Source organism: Arvicanthis niloticus, chromosome 11, assembly GCF_011762505.2.
Source record: "Arvicanthis niloticus isolate mArvNil1 chromosome 11, mArvNil1.pat.X, whole genome shotgun sequence".
Lineage (NCBI taxonomy): Eukaryota > Metazoa > Chordata > Mammalia > Rodentia > Muridae > Arvicanthis > Arvicanthis niloticus.
Genome location: NC_047668.1, coordinates 75,611,624 through 75,632,510, shown reverse-complemented (window position 1 = coordinate 75,632,510; position 20,887 = coordinate 75,611,624). Strand labels below are relative to the sequence as shown.

The 20,887-nt window shown below is 38.8% G+C and overlaps 1 protein-coding gene and 1 pseudogene across 35 annotated transcripts in view; both read right to left on the bottom strand.

Moving 5' to 3' along the window:
• Positions 1–20,887, bottom strand: part of Nrxn1 (neurexin 1) — a 1,065,384-nt gene that overhangs the window by 769,355 nt on the left and 275,142 nt on the right. The window lies entirely within an intron of this gene.
• Positions 1,735–7,558, bottom strand: LOC117717315 (alpha-enolase pseudogene; annotated as a pseudogene).

Genomic DNA, 20,887 nt, shown 5'->3' with positions numbered 1-20,887 from the left:
AGGAAAAATATTGATTAGCGTAATAAAAAAATGAAAATATTTCTGAAATGCTCTAAAGAGTTCAGTAGACTAAGGAGATTTATATTTTTAATTAAATCTACTATCAAGGTAATGTAAGTGAAGATAATAACTCCATAGTCAGAGGAAACAAAGCTGGTATTCCATGAATCAAGAGAGGAGAAATGGGTATTAGATAGAAGGAAGTGGGCAGAGGCGGTGTGAGAATATTGAATGGAGGTGCTATTCCTATCATTAATTATCATAATATTAATCTGAATTATTGTCAGTGAAGTGTGATTCCCCAATGTTGCATTTTATGTTATAAATAAGTTGCTCTTACAATGAACATAGTTTCAGTATGTTGAAAAATTATCACAGCATACAAAAATTGAATCCACATGTCTGTTAAACATTGCCTAAGGCTAAAAGGGTGATCACAACTTTGTTATTCTGGGGAGTTGGAATGGTACAAATTTAGAACCGAGTTATGGTAATCTCCTTCATAGCCATTCACTGTCTGACCTAATATCTTTTCAACCTTCAGGCAAAACTCTGGAATGTATTCATTTACCGTTTGCTTCTACCAATCCCAAAGCTAAAAGTATTTGATAGCATCTGTAGCACACACTTTTGTGTATGCCACACACACAAAAAAAATGTGTATGCCTGCCTGGTGTTCCTTCAATTTATTAGGAAATTGTCTTGATTGTTGCTGACGACGCTGCATGATTGGGAATAGTTCATGTAACTGCTTCTGTATTGAAACACAGTTGAGAGCCACCTTAATCTGTGTCCCATGGCGTTGCTCATTCATCTGTGACATAGAACAAATGATCTCTTAGTCCCTCTGACATGAGCACTGTCTTGCTTTCACACAAACTTTTATCGTTGGGATCAGTTCTTTACACATATCTCCCTTAAATTTATTACAATAATCAGACAACTCAACAACATCCAACTGTGATGGACAGTTTCTAGTTAGAGGTATTAACACATAGATAAGTATAACCATATACTCAGGTCAGAGTGACATGTTTGGGGCAGAGACTGCTTCACTTTGCTTAGTATATGTATATGCCTGACGGAATTCTTTCATATTAAAAAAAAAGCCTAAAAATTGTGCGTACAAATGAAACAACTGAGTGTCAGTGTTGTCAGTCAGTATGCCTGCCCAACCCAATAATTCAAGTACTGAAAGCCCATAATCAGCTCCATCTATGCTTCAAGATTGCTAAGAATAACATTCAAAAGCTGCCTTTGCAAATGTGAGCTGCCAACCAAGTATTAAATTGCCCCATCTTGTTGATGTAGAAAACTGTCAACAACTTCTGTAGTGTGTACATGTCCAAGTCAATAAATTCTGGCTGCTTCCCTTCTATATTTCCTTCTTTTGGAGCGTAGTGGTGGTTCTACTACTTTTATTTTGTATGTAAACCTCTGGGGGGGAGGGGTCTTGACAGTTTGGCCACCCTAGGTATTATTACACTGGAGTCTTAAGGACTCCAGACACTAACTGGAAAGAAAGTCAGGTGACAAAAACAATTATTCAGACAAATCACATGATTACAAAGCTGGAATCTCCAGGTGGTCACATGTGACTTTGGGTGCCTAAGGAAGCAGTGACATTGTAGGGGCAAACACTGGGCTGTCCTTGAGCTGCCTTGATGTCATCAGGGACAGAGAAGTCCTCAACAGCTGGTGGCTCTAGGGATCTCCAGTCCATGATTTACTCGGTCAGGACCTGCCAGCAAACTTGGCTTTGCTGCCCAGGTCTTCCTGGATTCTACAGATCTGATTGTACTTGGCCAGGCACTCAGATCAGCAAGAGGCATCAGTCTTGATCTGCCCAGTGCAGAGCCCCCCAACCAGGTCAGTGATGAAAGTATCCTCAGTCTCCCTAGATCAATGAGACACCATAACGCCCCAGCCATTAGACTGGGACAGCTTACATGCCTGCATATACTCTGTCACAGAACAGATCTGGTTCACTTTGCACAGGAGGCAGCTGCAGGACTTCTTGCCCACATCCTTTCAGTCAGTTTAAGATTGGTTACTACTGTAAGATCATCCTCCACCACCAGGATGCCTGCACTAGCTGTGAAGTTCTGCCAAGCTTCCTGTTTGTCCTGGTCAAAAGAATCTTCAGTGGCTACCACTGGATACTCTTGGGATGAAGGACTTGTACAAGTTAGCCTGCTGGTGTCATCTGGAGACTTGAAGTTCAGGTCATACTTGTCAAACCTGTAGAACTCAGAGGCAGCTATGCCCATGCTGGTGACAACCTGGTCAGTGTAGCCAGTCTTTGCAAAGGCAGTATTCAATAGCTCCAGTGTTTCTTTGTTCTCCAGGATGCTAGATGCAAATCTCCCCTCATCACCCACATTGACAGCATCCTTCCTAAACTTCTCCTTGATGACATTCTTCAAGTTGTAGTAAACCTCTGCTCCATGGCTTCCTGGAAACAGGATGCCCCTACAGGTAGAATTATGCTCTTGCATGATCTAGCTTGTTCCCAGCATGCATACCGCACTGTTGATCACATTAATAGGAACCGGCAGGATAACTTCAGGGTTGCCAACTAAGTCAGCAACATGAGAGTAGTAAAGAAGCACCCCAACCCTTTCCACTGCACCAGCTTTGCAGACAGCCAGAGACACTCCCAGGATGGCATTTGCACCAAATTTACATTCTCAGTGTCACCCATCTCAATCATCAGTTGGTCAATTTTCTCTTGCGCCACTACATTCAGTTTCCTGCTAACCAGAACAAGTACAATAGTGTTATTGTTGTGCTCATCAACCTTTGAGACATCCTTCTGGTTCTAGTGCCTCGTAGATGCCAGACACACCGCTGGGCACTGTGGCTTGGGAGAGATCTTTTGCAATGTAGAGATCCGCTTCACAGTGGGATTTCCATGGGAGTCAAATATCTCGCTGGCATGAATCTTGAGAATAGCTGTGGTGAACTTCTGGCTTCAGGATCACTGAGAAGGAAAGCCTTGTCTATTTCTTTGACACAATGTTTAGGCAACAGTATACTTTAATACATCTATACATTGTTCTACTTGCGTATCTTCCATGTTTGTGAATATCCTTGTTAGATTAAGACAACTGCTACTTTTTTTTTACAAATAAAGCATCCCCTAGGCATGGTCAGCATTGCTTAGGAGAGCAGCACTGCTCATCTACTGCTTTCTCTGCTCATTCAATACAACCTGTGTCTATAAATGAACGAAATGACATTTTATTAAGATGCAGGCTAGTATGTTTGAGAAAGGAAAACTCAAGATTATAGAGCTAGTCTGTTTACTAAACTCTCCTTTCCTCTGACCCAAAGTGATTTGAGTGCACATTTTATAACAGTTTACTTAACACACTGAGCTGGAAGTACTCATTACCCATCAATTTTAGAAGGATCTAATATGCTTGTGTGAAACCTTGCCTTTCTCACATCCACAGAATAAAATTATTTCACTGCTAATCTTATAGCACATTTCTCAACTAGATGGAAGATGGTCTTGATACGATAGTGACTTTTAAATTATTACTCTTTCAAACAATATTTTAGAAATGTTCTTGCTTACTAAGAAGAAAAGTTGGTTGACATTTTACAACATAGCTCTACAATATATCCTTATTATGGCCTCTTAGAGCAAGTTTCTTGCTCTCAAAAGGACGGTGATTCTTATGGGAGATTCTTAGGTTGTATCATTTTTTTTTTTAAGTGAAGCTTCTTTTGTCAGTCTGTTTGGCATTGTGTAACTGCTTCAATTTTGCTAGAATGTCTACATTTTTAATAATACTTTTACTAGTTTGATCTTTCTCCTTTGCTTCTAAATCCCCTGGGACACTGATGGGCTATGTAACTGAATCCTTACTCTGAGAACTAAACCAATCACTTAATGTTTCTTCAGGACTTCCGCTCTGGTCATCCCCACACACTTTCAGAACTTACCTGATGCACATAACATTAAACTTTCCTAAAATCACCATTCTCATTTAATTGATGAACAGCTAAAGTATACAATTTAGGTCGTGAAATGCTCAAAATAAAAAATAAATGAATAAATTAGTAAACTCAGTGCAAAGAGCTGGGATTTGCAGCTGGGATTCCAAGAAGGCAACTGCAGATCTGAGACTGCCTTGCATGGCTTCTAAGGCAGAATGAGACAGCACTTTCCAGCAATATGGAAAATAATGAATGGATGCTTCCCAGCTGTCTTCTGTGATTTGTTCCACCTGTCTTCAGAGCTTTCTTTTATCTGTCAGCCCTCCCCACCCTCTCTTCAGCAGAAGCAGCAGCCTCCCTGGAGGAATACAGAGGGTTGCTATCTGACACCACCCAAATCTACGCCTTACTCTACATTCTCTTGACAGCTATTCATCAGCCTGTCTATCTGTTGCGGACTCACAGTTCTCTTCGGCTTTGATTTTGAAACTGAGGCTCAAAATGTCTGCTTTCTATGAAGCTGTTGATCCCCCAGGTTCACCCACCTCCTACTGAATGATGGAGATGCCAGGTTCATTATCCAAGACTGCTGCTGAGTGAGATTTCCTCCTTCCAAAGACCTTCTAGACTAAAGCAGCTCTTTCTATACCTTTGTCATCTTGCAACCACTCACTGAGACAGATGAGGCACACAGCATGTTCTATTTGCATAACATTTACATATTATTAATAGAAACACAGGCCAGTATCTCAAGGATGACATTGAAGAAAAGTTGGTTCACATTTTATAACATAGCTCTACAAGATGATGCTCATTATGGCCTCTTAGAGAAAGTTCCTTGTTTCTCAAAAGGACGGTGATTTTTATGGGTGATTCTTAGGTTGTATCATTTTTTAAAAAGTGAAGCTTCTTTTGTTAGTCTTATTGGCATTGTGTAACTGCCTCAATTTTGTTAGAAGCAACCAAAAGTCATTTGAGCCAAGGTAAAATGCCATGTTTCTAGAGACTATTTATTACGATTTAGGAAGGATTCAAGCCTGAGTTTAATGAGATTTCTCAGACCATATGTCTGTTCCTGGAGGAAACTTGTTCAACAGTCAGAGGAGCAGAGTTCCTGCCAGACTCCTCCAGTTACCTGCCCACTGGCCAGAGTATTTCTAGGAGGAATGAAAGGCTGGCTGAACTTTCTGTATTGCTTGTATTGTGTGTTGTGATGTAATGTGCTATTCAATGGCAATTTCTTTAGTTCTCCCTCAAGTTTGATTTCAATTGTGTTCCTTACTTCTCTAAGGACTTTCACTCAATGACTTCTAGCTTCCTCCCTGACTCTAACTCAGAAAAATGACTCATCACAACCTCTTTCAAGCAGAAAGAGTGTTCTAGTCAGAGGGAATGGAGACCAACAAAACAGTGGCTCTCTAAATCAACAGGATTAATTCCCTCACAGAGACTGAGCCAGCATTGGTAGGGTGTGTGCATGTCTGTTTCAGATCTGAATAGTCCCAGAGCAGAAAGGAGAAGTGGAAATATGCCCCATCCATAACTCCACATCCATTTTCAAATAAAACTTTAGTGTAGTCCAAGGGAGTGTCACTAGGGACAAAAACAGGTCTTAATGCCTGGCAGTAGAACAGAAAACAAACTCAGGGCCTCCTTGGAGGTGCATCGTCTCACAATGTGTCATGGCTCCTCCTTTCTCCAGGTTATCTGCACGTACATTTTTAGCTTCCAGTTTAATGTTTTTTTATGGGATTCCTGAGTGTGTAAACAAGCGGAATTTTGTTTCTTGTGCCTTTTCTTGGGACTCTTTTCCTTCTGTTTGTTTTGCCCAATTCAGATGTATTAGTTTTTGTTTTATTTTATCTTATTATTAACCCATACAAGCCTATTTGTTTTCTAATAAGAGAAAGAAAGGGGGTGAATCTAGAAGAGCTGGAGGGAGTAGCGAGAAGGGGAACTTTAATCAGGATATATTAAGTGAGAAAGAAAAATCCATTATCAGTAAGATAAAAAAAGTAAAAATTAAAAGTATCATAAATTAACTTTGACACATATTTCTTACCATATAAAACAAATCTATAGCAACTGAAATAAAAACAAGAAATAGAAATGAAACAAAAGGGTGATTTCTTATCTAGTATGAGTTTTAAACATAGAATTGATAAGTTTATTACAAGCACCAACCAGAAAGCTTAAAATAAAGGTATTCTGAATATCATTCATAGATTGCTGCTTGGACGTTGAGGTGAACTTATAAAAACCACAATGTTCAGGGAGATAGTTCTGTTCTTGTTCTATGTTGTAGGAGGAGCTAAGGTGGGAGGAGTAAAAGAGAGGAAGAGGAGGAGTAAGGGAGGAACAGGAGGAGTAAAGGAGAGGAAGGTGAAAGAAGAGGAAGTCGACAGAGGAGCAGGAGGTAGCAGGACAATGGAGGAGAAGCAAGTGGCCTGAAAAAAAAAAACACAAGTTATAAGGGAGCTCATATCTGGGAAATAGAGTAGTGTAATGGTAAATCTGTTCAATTTAGGCGTGCAGTTTATATCCATAAATATTGAGTTGTGTTTTCCTTGACCGGTCTTATTTGGGTTGGAGATTTACTGCAACACTACGTTATAAAAGTCAATCAGAGATGAGAAGGAACCAGACAGTAGTGAAGTAGAAAGTTCCAAAGATCCAGAGGAGCAGCTTCTGGTCCTTGAGGTATAGAACATGGGAATGAAGGCCACCAACAATGGTGTAGTCCCCAGTGCCCAGCTGTGATCCCCTGTGTGTCTCTAGATTGAAATCCAAGAACCTAATTTCAAAGAAATTTCCCAGGTGACTCAGTATTTTATTAATTATGTTTTTTTTACAGCTATCAATTTTATAGACAACCAACCAATAAAGGCTGAGCTCTGGAGAAATATAAAATGAGACTTGTTGATCAGAGAGAGCATTTACTTTTGTGCATGAAGAACTTTTCAACCCGGCTGCTTGACTTATATTATCAATGTTAGTGTACCTTGTTTCCTCTCAGTTGCTAGACTGACTGGCAAGAGTTCTTTACAATATAGCTAGTCAATGGGGTGTTGCTGTCAGAGAGGAGGCTAATTTACACTTCATTTGAAATGTCTGCCTCCAGCTGGGTCACGAAAGCTAGACATGACCTTTATGTACTTCATATTTTCTCAGAAACATGCCAGTGTCTCACACGTATGCACATGACCAATGACCTTCTATAGATCACCTTTAAACCTGGACATACAAGCTCTTGTACTCACACCACCTCTAATAAAGCTGAGATATTTAAAATACAGTTTATTTCCTGTATTGTTGCAAGTTGGTGCATCCAGACATACAAATCATGTTTTTTTTCCAGAATAAAGAATGATAAAGTATGCAAAAATAAAACTGTCACCTTAATTAAGGGGGAGAAAGTAAATTTCTAGGAATGTACTGTTCTGAATGCAATCTTCTCAGCTAGCAATTGAACATCATTATTAGTGTTGGAATAAAAATTCAACAAGCCTGGCTCAAAGTCAAGCATCAGCTGCTAAGCCATAGCTATCAATATCCAGATGAAAACACTGTGGTCTACACTCAAGAGAGTGAGAATTGAAACTTACGTCATGCTTGCTTTTTAAAATGTTATAGTTGTCTTTAATTATATACAAACATGTACTTTACAGATTGATATACATATATACACATACACATTCACGTACATGTGTGTGTATGGATAGATGGATGGTTGGAAGGAAATTTATATATGCTATTTTGAAATTATTCCATAGACATAATGTAAAATTTGTTTTATTTAATTTTCCATTAAGCCTACTTACAGAAGTATCTAAAAGCTAATGTAGAGATTACCTCAACAGGTGCAATGCATTGCTTTGTTTGTCTTTCTTGTTGCTGGTATCACCTCTGTTCCCTGTAACCCCTTCAATGTTTATTTTTATATTTCCAGAATCCACCTCTCTCATGATTTATCATATTTAATTAAACAGAAACAGAGAAGAATAAAAGCAACAGATACAAACAAGAATCCTGGCCTTTAAAAGCTTATTTTAGCCCATGGGATTCTGCTTTCTGATTCATATGGGAAGGAAGAGTCATATATTGCCTGTCTGTCAGCTCAGACTCCAGTATGGTCAGTACTTCCAAAGCTTTACCCTGCTTTGCCATGCCTAACTAAAAACATAGCATGCTTCTCTAAGAAGAAAACTATTAATATGACTGTCCTGACAGTCACTGAATGAAGTATCTAATAAGGGAAAAGCCTCTGTTAATTATACCATAAATAAACACTTAACATTTTCAATCCTCAAATGAAGCAAGGGGGAGACATTTGTGCAGACAGAAACTGGTTTTTCTGCCAATTGGATCAGTTAGTAAGTATGTAACTATGCCAGGAATGGATCAATATATATATATATATATATATATATATATATATATATACACACATATGTATATATTGGATCAATTTACTGACAAAACCAAACCAGATCAAGACAAATAAAAATGAAAAGACAGTCATTTTTATTGCTCATGAAATAGGCCAAATGTTTTATTTAAATGCTTTCTCTTATGACGAATGAATACAAATTGAAAGCTGAATTCTTTCTGAAAATTGCATGGTTTGAGATGAGAAATGAGTATTGAGTGATTGGTGTTTATTAGTGACAAGTAGTTAATGTTATTACTTCGGTTTCCTGGCAACATTGTTTTTTCTTTAGATAGAAAGTTAAATTTTAGTTGATAACGAAAGACTAAATACAGCCATAACTGTTTATTTTATCTGAATTATTATTTTTTTGATAAAGATACCACTCTGAACTGAGAATTGGCACACTCTCTTTAAAATGTTAATCTTAGAGAAGATTAACACATGATAATTATCAACTATAGAAAAGCAGGTTAAAACTGATCAACTTTCAGCAGGTTTATGGAGTGGTTACTAAGATGTTTCTAAGGACAGGAACTGGATTTAATTATGTTTTGTTTTCTGCTTCCACAGAACAGTGATATTGTTTTGTATTTTTATGTCATTCATGTGTGTAGGCACTCATGTCATGGAGCATGGGCTGATCTCAGAGAATCATCATTTGTTTGAGGTACAAGGATCAAACGCAGGCCTCAGGCTTGGTGGCTGGTGCCTTTGGCCCTTAATGTACTTTTAAAATATATTCCATCACCTTTCACCTCTAGTTTATCATGCTTGTAATATTTGTTTACATGCTTACTATGTATGTTATGGGTATAGTTCTGAAGGGTTTGTATTTTGTAGTGTTTGGTTTTCTTTAACTGTTAAAATGTGGAGTTAGACAACGTTACCAGCTTTAAAATGGGAATTGGTTTGGCATACAGGGGATATTCATCAAGGTGTAGTGAAAAAGTTTTATTCGTCACAACTAAAAGGGTGTTTATACACTCTGATGCTTATACACTCCTAAATGCCCTGTCATAAAAGAGGCAGACTCCTACTAAAAACCATGTGGAATCAAATGTCAGCCTTTGCAATTTCAACACAAACCTTTAATTTTGATCATATGCTCAGGCAACATTTTTAGTTTAGAAAGAAGCACTCGTGAAAGACGAAGAATGAAAAAGAATACTGCCTCCGTGTAGTTACATAATATGCTTTAGTATAAAGTTAATGCAAGTTCATGATGCCTTTCGGCAGTGTCTCCTTTCCCCAGGATGTCTGGACAGGTGATATATTTACAGGAGTAAATGTGAACCAAAAAGACCATGGCAGGTCATCATTTCAAGATAAAAAAATGGAGATGAAACTTTGGTTGCCTTCAGGGTTTCGATCCTTTCACTTTTTATTTCTGAGACAATAAGCGACATATTTATGACTGTTTTCTGTTCTGTTGGGTGTGAAGACAGAATTATAATGAAGCATCAACTGTCCTAAATAGAAAAAAAAATCTTTGAAAAGAAACATCTTCTCTCAGTGAGAGGAAAGAGCTGATTCCAAGGTGTGATGGCTATTTCATGGTTGTCAACTTGATTACCTCTAGATTGGACTATAATCCAAAAGTGAGGACACACTTGTGATCCAGATCCTGAGGCTGGAAGACACAGGCTTTTGACATGGATTTTGAGATGGGATGACACACACTTTTGATCTAGATCTTGAGGTATAGTGCCTTGAAAACCTTAAGCCCAGGCAAAATTGTACATGCTCGTAATCTCAGGAGACAGAGGCAAGCAGAGGCCAGCCTGGGATAGAGAAAGTTCCAAATACAGGTGTGGTGATATGCACCTTTAATTTGGGCCATACCTTCTGCTGGAGGTACATAGGGACAATGAAAAGAGGACAGACAGGTTCATTCTTTACCTACTTGCACTTTCTTGCCAGCACATCTGTTGGAATCTACTTCTTCAGGATCTATCTTATACAGAAGACCAGCTGAAATGCCTAGCCTTATGGGACTGAGCAACTACTTGCTTATTGAACTTCCCATTCATAGCTACACATTGCTGGGTTAGTTCGACTGAAGACTGTAAGTGAAGACAATAATTTTCCATAATATATATAGACGTTCCATAAGTTCTGTGACTCTAGAAAACCCTGACTAATATACATATGGGGCCTTCAAGTCACACCAGTAGTCCATATGAGACAAATGGGTTTGCCAGCAATGGGCCTGGGACTTAAAATATTTTTCTTCAACAAGAAGAAAAACAAACAAACAAACAAACAAACAAACGAACAAACCAAAACCCAAAAATCCATAACATTTCCCAATTGACAGAATTCATTATTTATTTAGTTTGCCTGTTTTAGAGATGGGCTCTTGCTATGCAGCTGGCTGAAATTCACTGTATAGCACAGGCTCACCTTAAAGTCAGACAGCTGCTGTGTCTTTGCAGTGTTAAGAATTTAGGGTGTACTTCCACACTCAGCATCTTCTTTATGGTCTACAGACCAGGATGCAAGGCAGACAGATACAAAGTCTGGAGATAATATCTTCTGTTACTGAATTAGTGGACATAGATATATCCAGAAAACAGAAAATGAACTAACTAGGTAGTGCTTGAGGCTTCCTCATTCACTAGCAATGAGGTGGGAGATCAGCCTTTTAACATGTATGATGAGGCTGTCTGCATGTATATTTAAAGAAACTTTATGTTGATGTGAAACACTGGTGTTCCTCCACTCTTCACTTACCTACATTTGGCTACTGGGATGAGGTGTCGTTTGTATTAACTTTCAAAACTTCAAGAAAGCCCTGTCATTTGAAGCACACACACACACACACACACACACACACACACACACACACACACACAGAGAGAGAGAGAGAGAGAGAGAGAGAGAGAGAGAGAGACAGAGACAGAGACAGAGACAGAGAGACAGAGAGAGAAAGAGAGAGAAAGAGAGAGAAAGAGAGAGAGTAATTTACCTTCAGATACAGTAATATGACAATGATACCAAGCCACTATTGTACAGGGTAAAACTATGGGCAAAAGCACTATCCTGTAAATAGCAGAGTTTAAGGATAAATTAAAATACAATGTAGGTACTATATTTTAGTTCAATTAAAGAAAGATGAATGTGTATTATAAAAAGCAATGTATCCTGATGCAAAAATTAAGTCTTAAAGTGTCATCCTGTCATGTTTCATGTAGTCAGTGCACATACTGCAGTATATCGCAAATATTCAGGAAAAGGTGTCTAGAAATAGACACTGTCAAAGACCTGCTCCACATGAGGAAAGGTAATGCTTACTAAATCAGTGTGACTGATTGGTCACAGTTCCTAAGAAACAGAATATTTCCAAAGTAGACCTTATGCAACGTCACAAAACATAACCAGATTTGTGTCTGCATTAATGTGTGTGATCAGTTTATGTGTAATAATCAATAAGATGGCTAATGGTGAATGTGTAAAAATAAGTTTTCAAAAGTATTTCTTTCCTGGGCAGCTGATACAAAGTTATCAATTCCCCCACCTTTCTACATCTGTTTTAATATTTCTTGTGGGAGGGTTGAAAGCATGGAAGCAGGAGGAAAAGAAAGATGAATTCAAAGGTGAAATCAGGATCAAATGTTTAATAAAACATTTTTGAGAAGCCCTCATAATCAATAACTTTCTACAACTTGATCCAGAAACCTTATTTTTCATTGAGCTAGTATGAAGGTAACAATTAGAAACAATCCCAACCTTTTCACGCATTAATACCAGTGCAAATTAACTCCTACTACTAAAATTATTCCTTCTGTCTGTCAAAATCTGTGAATGGTATGCCTTACTGTACTCAGGGCAGAATTGTGTCTCCTTGCCTATATTCAACTGACACAAAAATTCACTATTAATTAAAACAAGATCAAAACTGTCCTCACTGTCCTATTGATAGGGGCTCCCATTTGTGACAGGCTCAGAAGAGCCTGGATTGAACCAATGCACCCATCCAGTGATGAATGCTTACTTATTGGTGATGTCTAAGTTTGGTATAGAGACATTTATACTGTAATTCCAAAAAAAAAAAAATCATGAATAACTACATATTTTATCTACAGTTTGTAAACAGCATTGCATAAGGCAGGAGATGTCTATGTTTCTCCATCTATCTTTTTTTATTTCCACACATTCTGTATTTTATTCATGCTAATTGTCCATAGGGCACTCTTCATGAAGCAAACAGTAAATTGGGGAATATAACTGGAATCCTTTTATCCTGGATCCTCCACCCTAGTTAAGTCAAACCCACTGATTGGCGAACACAAACATTCTGAAATTGAAATCTCTGACCTTTTCTATTTATGCTTTTGCTTCAAGGCCCTCTGACACCAGGACCCAAAGGCTTTGAGATAGTCTCACCACTGAAGCTCATGCATGTGTTACTGACTTTAGTAAAGTAGTGTTTACTTAACATAAGCATTAGCTAGCAAAATTATTCTCAGAAAGAGACAAACCAAAAATAAGAGAAGAATAATTTTGTTCTTTAATATTAATAACATTCAATTAATAACATTAGCAACTATTAATAACATTAATCAGAGACAGTCACTTATCTAATTCTATTTTTCCAGTTTAAGATCAAAATACAGGAAAATAAGTTATAGACTAAACACTTTTCCAAATACTGAAAATGTTAAGAATTTTTTTTCTAGAATAGTGTATGTGGTGTGTATGACAGAGCAAGAGAGAGCGAGAGAGCGAGAGAGCGAGAGAGAGAGAGAGAGAGAATTCTGAGTGTGTGTGTGTGTTTGTGTGTGTGTGTGTGTGTGTGTGTGAGAGAGAGAGAGAGAGAGAGAGAGAGAAAGAGAGAGAGAGAGAGAGAGAGAGAGAGAGAGAGAGAGAGAGAATTATTTCTGACCTAAAAGTGTGAATAAGACATCTATTCTACACTCAAATAGCTTGTTTGGTTTATAGAGACTCATGTCTACACTGAACATAGGAAAATTATTATATTTCAGATTCTCAGTGTTGTATCCCAGAACATAGACATAATAATTATGACAATAAATCAAATGGATTTCCAGTAAAGGTGACTGCTCCTGGGAGTAGTACAGTGTCAGAGCCTTAACTCAGTCATATATTACAAGTTGAAATATTCTCCACAGCATCAAGTCTTTCCACCTTCCTATAGACATGGTGAGAATTAATTTTCTAAAATCATTGAGTTGACCCAATGTTTGCCATACAGCTGGTGTCAGAAACTCCACCAAACCTTGATCAAGGTCAGTAGAATTTGCTGAAGCATCTTTCAAAATTGCAGTATGCATAAAAAGTTCAAGGAAGGATGTTGATTTAAAAAAGAAACTGATATTTTCATTACAGAAAAAGATAAAATATGAAATAACACAGAGAAATGTATGGGTCACCTCCATGAAGCAATAAGATATCGTTTTTTACATAATTGCCATGAATTGCTCTTTGTAATAGAGTTTAGGTCTCTGTTGCTATCAACACACACAACTTTAAAAAGAGTCTTGATTTTCTTCTAAAAATTAATGAGCTGTGTACTTAAAGTTACTGATATTGTAAAATGTACATTCTCTAATGATAGAATTAATAAGAAGTTACTAATGGAGGATGGTAAACTAAATTTAAGGAACTGGTCAGCAGTTTTTTTCTTCGTTAGAAAATATTTCAACTGAGATAAATTCTTGGTTCAGCAGTTTATGTTGGCTAAGAGATAGGGTGAGTGGCAGTGGGAATGTTTGGAGCAGGACAATGCCTGATGAGAATTAAACAGCCAGGAGAACGCTAAATATTCCCATATCCCTTTCCCCAGGAATCACAGAAGAGCAATTTGTAGATGAAAATGATAATTTTTTTTTCCTTTTTAACCTGGATCATTTCCTGTCAGGTAAAGCAAAGCTAGATTTCCTTTCAGTTCTTACTGCTAATCTGTCTTGGACAGAGGTCAGAAATTGACTGCTGTATTCTGAATTTTGTTCGGCAGTAGCAATAAATTGGACATCAACTTTCTGAAAATTACTATGTGGAGAAAGAGAGTGTAGGTGGATGAAAGTGGATGCAGCTCCATGCTTCTGAGATCATCTATACCTGATTTTAGGCCAGTTTTGCCCACCAGTAGAGGCTGGACACAGAATGGAGTTCATAGAGCACCCTAACTGCACATTTGGCTTTTTCACTCACTCTCAGGCTTTACTTCCAGTTATTCCCATTTTTTTTAGTCTTTTGCAAATATTCTAATACCAGAGAAGAGCTGACACAGTTTAAAAAGTATTATTTGTAAAGTATGAGTTGTGCTTTGTATACGTGTATATTTGTGTGTGTACCTCTTGTGTATGCACGTATGTTTGTACATGAGTGTGTATGTATACATGTAGAAGCCAGAGGTTTATGTCAGGTGTTGTTCTCACTTACTCTCCTCCTTGTATTTTGAAACAGGATCTCTTATATAAACTGGAGTTAAACAATCTGGTTAATGTGGCCAGAAATCCACGTGTCTCTGCCCTGCCAGTGCAATGATTACAGGACTCCATTACCACGCCCAGCTTTTTACATGGATGCCAGAGATACAGATGAAGATGCTCATATATAAGCACTTTACAGACTGATCCATCTTCCCAGCACTAAGATGTGTCTTTTATAGTCAGAAGAATCATCATATAGTAACCTATATTAGAGAAAGAAGTAATTAATACTGTCAATAGTTAGCTTCTATTACATTAATAAAAATACAGAATAATAACATCAAGAAAATAAATTTGTAAAAATAGATATTTTCCTTTAAATGTTCTGATTTTTTTAAAAGGCATGTTAGCAAGAAGATTAGGCTATGAACATGTCACTCAGAGTTGCTTACCTACCCAGTGTGTTCTTATTGCTACATGAAGAGACACTTTTGTTTCTGGTTTTAAAAGCAATAATAATTGTAGTACAACAATATCTTAAAAGTTGCAGTTATTTGTTGAAGATATTAAAGTCTAATTACTGTATAACTTCCCAATCATTCCTGTTGGTCTTTATGAAAGTGTTTTCCTCACTCCATAAGGGACAAAATAAGGGTCTTGAGATTTAAATGACATTTGTAAAATAAAATTTAAGCTGGGAGATATTCCCTTTTATATTAACTGTCAGTGTTGGACTTTCGTTATGAGTAGATATAGTTTTAGAATATGACTATATTTGTATGAAAGTGAAAAGTTATTTTTTCCTTGGTACATAAGTACATGTGCAACACAAAACACTAAGGAATGGCGGGTAATATGGGGCAAGGTTTTTGCTACCAATTTTACAACAATAAAACAGTAATAGACCATGAAATCACAGAGAGGAAAAGATCCCCACCATTGCCCTGGTCCCAGCTTGGAGCAGAACATTCTGCCCTCATAATGGAAAACCCCTGTAGGTGGAGATTCCCCAAATGTGTGTGCTTTTGGAAATAGCTTCAGAATTCAACAGACACTGTAATATCTAAACCTCATCACCCACTAGCTACAACCTTAGGTAAGGTGTTTCATTCCCTCATACCTCTGTGACTTCTCCAGAAAACAGAGTCCTGACAGGAAATAGCTGTTGTTGAGAATAAAGGGAGAAGATGCAAGTGAGGGTTAGCATAGCAGGCGGTCCATAGTAGGTGCTCAGTAAATTATGGTTGTTTTTATACTCATAGCCATCTGGCCAAGATTCAAAGCAATTGCCTTTACTTTTTCTCCATAGGTGCCACTACTAATAAGCAGCTTTTATCCCTTTCAGATTCTTTCTTCTCTTTTCTCTGTTGATGGCAGTACTAAAATCTAACCTGAACATGAGCTCCCACATTAGGTCTGACTTGTCTCATCACAGCTTCTTAAGTTCAGCAGAGAGTTAACAGTTGGTCGAGGGAAATACATAGATTAAGAATATCTAGGGGTTGAGGTTAGCTCAGCAGTGTAGCACGTGCTTAGCATGCATGTGGTCCTGAGGTGGAAGGAGAGAGAGAGAAAGAGGAAGATGGGAAGAAAGGCAGGGAAAAAGGGAGAGAAGGAGCAGAGACAGAGACACAGACAGACAGACAGACAGACGGAGACATAGTGAATATGTGAGACTATCAAGGAAACACCATCTCTTTGTCTCTTATTACCAGTGTTCCACACTTTATCCAGCCTTCTTTCTGCTCAGATAAAAGAAACTCTTAAAGTGACTTGAAGCCATGGCAATCTCAGTGGATCTTATTTACTGAAAGATGGTTTTGTGGTATCTAAATTAGTGGTATCTGCATCAACTTTGCTGTATAAAATTTAATATGCATGTCCTTTGATTACTGTACAATACAATCTGCCTCAGGGACTCATTGAGTGTCATACTTTCATGATGTAAAGAACTTGAGATAACGTGTCCTATAGTATCAGTGAACAATGAGGTATTAATTTTAAGCAACCAGTTTACAAAAGCACTTCTCAATAAAATACAATGTGCCCAGAAGCTGGGCTTGGAAGTTTTTGTCGTATTTTTCTCTCCACTAGAGGGCAGGGACGAGTTATCTCCGTCAGAGTTTACCAGTCAGCCCTCAATGAGGAGACATATCAAGGGCAGAACCCCACTTTGCTCCACTCAGAATGTCTGGAAATGAGACAGACTATGCCAAGAGCTGATCGATATCTTGTTGTGGAAGATAGATGAAGAAAGTGTGTGGGAAGCAAAATTAAAAAAAAATTTAAAAGCAACAGAAATGGAACCTGAATGGGGGTGGGGAGATAGTGGGGGCGGGGGGTCGCGGCATTGTACTGGTTCAGCTTGTAAACTGCTCGCTATACAATCCCTGGGGTGTATAGGAGGAAAGAATGACTCCACTACGTGTCTTCTGACCTCCAGGTAGACGTGATTGTCCCCTCCCCTATTATATGCATACACATATTATCTGCAGGCACATACACACAATTAAATACACATAGAAAATAAAAAGGCACATAACTTCTGAATAGTCCAGTTATTTGCCATAGACACACCGTGTGTTGTGGACACTTAATCTTTTTGTTGAGAAGCAAGGCAGGCATATGCCAGGAAGCAGGTTCAAATGTAAAATAAACCTAATCAAATACTATTACATGTAATCCTTATCACAGGATGGCTCATGAGAAGTGAAGAGAGACCGAGCCTGCCATTCAATCCTGTGCCTTCATTAGACATTCACATGTGATTACTCATTAACATCCGATCCTGCTCTTTCATTGCACATTCACATGTAACCATTCATTAAGAAGCATGGGATTAGAGAAGTAATACCTAGGCCATGGGCCTCTAACTTCTATTTTGCATTTTTTAAATAATTATTTTTTATTGAAATTTTCTTTTTTTAAAATTGGATATTTTATTTATTTACATTTCAAATGTTATCCCCTTTCCCATTCCCTCCCCCCCCCCGCCAGAAACCCCCTATCCCCATCATCCCTCCCCCTGCTTCTATGAGGAAGATGCTTCCCCACCTACCCATCCACTCCCTGCCCTGGCATTCCCCTACACTGGGGCATCATGCCTTCACAGGACCAAGGGCCTCTCCTCCCATTGATGTTCGACAAGGCCATCCTCTGCTACATATGCAGCTGGAGTCATGGGCCCCTCCATGTGTACTCTTTGGTTGGTGGTTTAGTTCCTGGGAACTCTGGGAGGTCTGGTTGGTTGATATTGTTATTTTTCCTATGGGTTGGAAACCCCTTCAGCTCCTTCAGTTCTCTTTCTAACTCCTCCATTGGGGACCCTGTGCTCAGCCCAATGGTTGACTGTGAGCATCTGCCTCTGTGATTTTTTTTATTTTGTTTTGTTTTCTAATTTCATATCATTAAGTATTAATCATTAAGTATTGAGACTGGAATGAATGAACAATATTTCTTTCTCTTCTTGCTGAATTTATATGTAACTATACCCAGATGTATGTGTGTGTGTGTGTGTGTTTACATGTGTATGCCTGTGAGTCTGTATGGTGCACACACATCTGTTGAGGCCAGAGGTTGTTCTTCTCATATCTGGAGTCCTTCTCATCACTCTCCACTTCAAACACTGAGATAAGGTTGCTCACCTGAATGTATAGCTCAGTGACTGATCAAGCCATTCCAGCTGTACAAACTAATTCTTCCTTCCAAGCACTGAGATTGCAGTGAGGCCTGTGCATCTATGTGGCATTTACAAGGGATCTGGGCATCAGAAGTCTGGTACTTACCAAGATATCTCTTCACCCCAAGCCTTGTATCTTTGTAAAAACTTTCCTGTTGTTACTTAACTTGCTGAGGTCCCAGTCTTCGCAGTTAGGATGAAAATGAGAATATTAGGTGAATGAGAGGCCAACAGGCAGCAGAAATGGTTTACATCTGGTTAGGTTCCAAACAGATTTTTGGGTCTATAAATTCCTTCATAGATGCTAATTATACTATAGTTTAAGTGTTGAATGAACCCAAAGGCCAAGAAAGTGACCTCAGTGTTGTACTACTGGGAGGTGATGGGTGTCTTACCAGTAGGAAACTGTGGGAGTTCTGTGGGTCACTAGAGGCTTTCCTGAAGCAGGCAATATGATCTCAGAACCATATGTCTCCTGCTTCCTGGTCATGAGATAACAAGATTACCAGGGTTTTATTTTGTTTGTTTTAATAAACGTTCCTGCCTTGATTTAATGCCTTACTGAGTCAAAAAGCAGTGGGTTAATTGGCCACAAGCCAGATATTCTAAAACTCTGACCCAGAGTGAACTTGTTCTCTTTGTGCATTATTTATTACAGGTATTTTGATATGGTGGCAGAAAGGTGACTGACTTGGACAGGACTAAAAACTATGACTCCATGACATTCACAGGCAAATGGATGGAACTAGAAACTATCATCCCGAGTTCGGTAACCTAGTCACAAAACAACACACATGGTATGTCCTCACTGATAAGTGGATATTAGTCCAAAAGCTTGGAATACCCATGATACAATTCACAGACCATATGAAGCTCAGAAAGAAGAAAGGCCAAAGTGTAAATGCTTCAGGTCTATCTAGATGGGGGTACGATATTCTCACAGGAGGTAGAGGGCAGAAGGGACTTGGGAGGAAGAGAGAAAGGGGGGAAGGGGGACAGATCAGATATGAGAGAAGACAGGGATGATTTGCAGAGGGTCAGGAAATTGAACAGAGTGTGTAGCAATGGGGGATGGGGAACTGGAGGTAGCCACCAGAAGTTCCCAGATGCCAGGAAAGCAAGAGTCTCCCAGGACCCAATGGGGATGAGATTAGCTGAAATGCCAAACAAAGGGAAGGGAGAACCTGCAGAGACCATATCCAGAGGTTAGGCAAGGCCCCCGGTTGAGGGATGGGGCCACCCATTCATCTCCACATCTTTAACCCAGAATCGCTCCTGTCTAAAGAAAATATGGGGACAAAGTATGGAGCAGAGACTGAAGGAAAGGCCATCCAGAGACTGTCTCACCTGTGGATCCATCCCATATACAGATACCAAACCCAGACACTATTGTGGATGCCAAGAAGTGATTGCTGACAGGAGCCTGTAAAGGCTGACCAGATCCTGAAAATACAGATGTGGATGCTTGTAGCCAACCATTAGATTGAACATGGGGACCCCACCCCAATAGAGGAGCTAGAGAAAGGACTGAAGGAGCTGAAGGGGTTTCCAACCCCATAGGAAGAAGAACAATATAAACCAACCAGACCACCCAGAACTCCCAGGGACTAAACCACCAACTAAAGGGTACACACGGAGGGACCCATGTTTCCAGCTGCATATGTAGCAGAGGATGGCCTTGTCAGGCATCAAAGGGAAGAGAGGCCCTTCATCATGTGAAGGCTCAATGCCCCAGTGTAGGGAAATGCCAGGGTGGTGAGGTGGGAGTGAATGGGTGGGAAAGTGAGCATCCTCACAGAAGCAGGGGAAGGGATGATGGGATGGGAGTTTGTGGAGGAAAAACATTGGAAATGTAAATAAATGAAATATGCAATAAAAAATAACTAAAGAAAAAAATTTAAAAAGTAAAAGAAAAAAAGGAAAGGGTGCTCTTGGGCTGCAGGAAAGGCTCAGTGGGAAGGGGTTTCTCTAAATGCTTGGCAATCTGACTTTCATTCCTGGACAGACTGGCAGAAGAGAACAAACACATACATGTGCCAATCCCACAAGTGGGCCCTCCCACTATCTCTGTCTCTAGTTCTGTCTCTAGCTCATCTCTCATATTTTTCAAATTTTATATTTATAGCTCTTACTATAACATAGAGAAGTACCCATGGATGTTGAATTCATGAAGACTCTGCCTTGCTCCTGCTCTCTATCTCCTCTTGCCAATATATTAATAGATAGCAGACTTCAAAGTTTGTTTTGTATGTCAAAATTGGTGAGATCTACCTGATAATATTTCACCTTCTCTTCATAAAATCTTTTAATAATTCCTGAGGCAGGTGAAATATGTTTTAATAATTCTTGACGCAGGTGAAATGTGTTTTATTTAGTAATATATTTTACTTTATTGCTTGTGAGTAGGGGTTTCTACAGAGGTTTAAAAAACAG